This window comes from Octopus bimaculoides, chromosome 10, assembly GCF_046866305.1.
Source record: "Octopus bimaculoides isolate indiv1 chromosome 10, ASM4686630v1, whole genome shotgun sequence".
In the NCBI taxonomy this organism is placed as follows: domain Eukaryota; kingdom Metazoa; phylum Mollusca; class Cephalopoda; order Octopoda; family Octopodidae; genus Octopus; species Octopus bimaculoides.
This window is the reverse complement of record NC_142937.1, coordinates 73929126-73931625: the sequence shown is the minus strand read 5'-3', so window position 1 is coordinate 73931625 and position 2500 is coordinate 73929126. Positions and strand designations below refer to the sequence as shown.

The window sequence follows — 2500 nt, the reverse complement described above, 5'->3', positions numbered from 1 at the left end:
AGATAACAGTTTAATTTAAATGACAATACTAAATAATGGGAGGAATGAAAAAAAAAAATTGATGAAGAAAATTCAATTCTTTTGTAGTAAAGTTATCAGATATTTTCTTTCTTTGTTTCTTTCACTACTATTTCTTAAGTTAGTAAAGTTATGAATATGTATTTTCACTTAGCTCAGGTTTGTTTCTATTAGTTAAAATATTTTCGAATAAAAATGTATTTCACTTAGCTTTTAGTGGTGACTTATAATTAAGATATTCATATAAGCTTGATGCATTATCCTGTGAGCTGTCATAGGTTGCTTATAGTTTCAGAACTGCTATGCAGTCCTACTAATGTCAAGCACAGGGAGTGCATTCATTTCTATGTCTTAGCTTCCTCCTCCTCATTCACACTGTCCTCCTCTTCTCCGTCGTAGCCAACTACCAGCATCTTCATCACCACCGCTACTACCGGCTTTAGCATACAAGTTGTCCATAAACGGTGGACTACCTATATATCCCACTTGCACACACAACTACTAGTACCATAGTGGAGACAACAACTGTCTTATCTCTGCCTTGGTTATTGGTATCTGTGGATTTGCATAGATTCCACCTCCGCAGCCTGCTTGGTATCTATTGATTGCAGATTGTTGACATGCTCAGACTGGTAGAACTGGCGATGGATGGCTACTGTAGTTAATTCTGTTCTTCACCTTCATGTAAGTAATACAAAGGTTTAGCTGAATGTTATCACTTTACACTTGCAAACAAATTTAATGAAATTTCTAAAATATATGTTCTCTCTTCACTTCTGCTCTATTTTACTTACGTTGTCACGTTAGATACTACGACCACTAAGTTTGTTTCATTTTTAGATAACTTGTAAACTTTTAACATAAACTTGTTTCGTTTTATATTCTCTTTTGTTATTATTATAAATAATATATATATACATATATATAAATACATGAAGATATGTTTTCTATAACGAAGCTAATTTTAGTTTTTGATTTAATCGACAAGAACCGAATCATTATAAACAAACATTTACACTCTTTTATTTTCATTGTGGAACTTTCTCTTTTATTTATTTTTTTATTTATCTACTTATTCATTCTTTTATTCACTGTTTCTTTTTAAAGTGACAATGAAACAATTTGGGAAGTTTCATAGAATATCATTTGTAAATTTTGATATTACTCTAGTCCAGCAATAACTTGTCCGTGAAATTCTTGTAATTTCTATAAACTTTTTAATGATGAAATTAACCCGTATTTTTAGTGTCAGTAACTCTGAGTATATATCACCATCATATGGTCATAACTAATTTAATGTAAAGTAATTCTAGATAAAATAGCATTAGTTGATTGACTAAATGGGATAAGTCGAAAATGTAAAAAACAAAGAAAAATGCTGTCATGATGTAAATTTTTCATTTTCTGTTTCACTTATTTTTAATAACTTCAAATATTATTGTAGTTTTTTTTCTCTCTGGCAGTATTTTCATATACATATATATATAGAATATTTGTTCAATGAATGCTTTCTATCTCATAGTTTTTGATAATTTTTACTTTCAAAACTTAACTTCTGAGAACAAATAGTGCTATAATAGTTAGCTGACACTCTCTTCTGTCAAAATTTATTTATTTATTTATCATGTTATGGCATGTGTTGAATCCACATGCCGTTAGTGCATGCGTATTGAGTGACTGTGCATACATGCTTATCTAATTGTTTACAAATAAAAGTATATGTGTGTGTATATATATGCATATATATATATCAGAATAGAGGTATGTTTTAAAAAAATTGAATAAGGCTGTGTTTTTTTTTCGTATGTGTCAAGGTAGGGGAAAATTGAGTCAATGTGAATTTTTAGCATGTCCAGTAAATCTCAACATGTGTTGGGTATATGTTGTTTAGGAAGTCAGTCTAGATGATGTAAGGTATATGAAAGATTTTACTTTTCATTTGACAGTCTTAAAAAAATAATAAGCATTTTTGTACATCATAAAAAGTGTATGTGTGTGTGGGGGCACTGTATATGTATATGTGTGGGAGCATTGTATGTAAGTGTGTGTGTGGCAACACTGTATGTATGTTGGGGTGACACTGTATGTGTGTTGGGGCGACATTGTATGTTTATGTGGGGAGCACTGTTTGTGTGTGTGGGGGGATATTGTATGTGTGTGTATTAGATATAATTTATATGCATGTTTGTATGCATTTTGTTTGAGGGGAAAAAAAGTCTTTACTACATATGGTAACATATAATTATTTTTTGTAAGAACCAGTATTTCCCTATATCACCACTCAGAGTTTCATATTTTCATATTCCATCCTTCTAGCACCTCTTATGTGTTTAAATGTACTGTCAGGGCACCTCTTATGTGTTTAAACGTACACTAATCTTATATATATATATATATATATATATATATATATATATATATGTATGTATATTTGTAAAAGGTTTTCATCAGAAGTGTGTAAATAGATACGTTCATACCATTT

The 2500-nt window shown here is 30.2% G+C and overlaps 1 protein-coding gene across 6 annotated transcripts in view; it reads left to right on the top strand.

The window, feature by feature from the left end:
• LOC106880698 (uncharacterized) overlaps nt 1-2500 on the top strand; it is a 405084-nt gene that overhangs the window by 135418 nt on the left and 267166 nt on the right. For 3 of the 6 annotated variants that reach the window (XM_089358806.1, XM_089358809.1, XM_052971294.2), the window contains exon 1: nt 424-702. The exons of the other annotated variants lie outside the window; for them this stretch is intronic. The gene's annotated coding sequence lies outside the window, so the exon portion shown is untranslated. Of the gene's footprint in view, nt 1-423; nt 703-2500 lie in introns of those variants that run through there. 6 annotated transcript variants of the gene reach the window in all.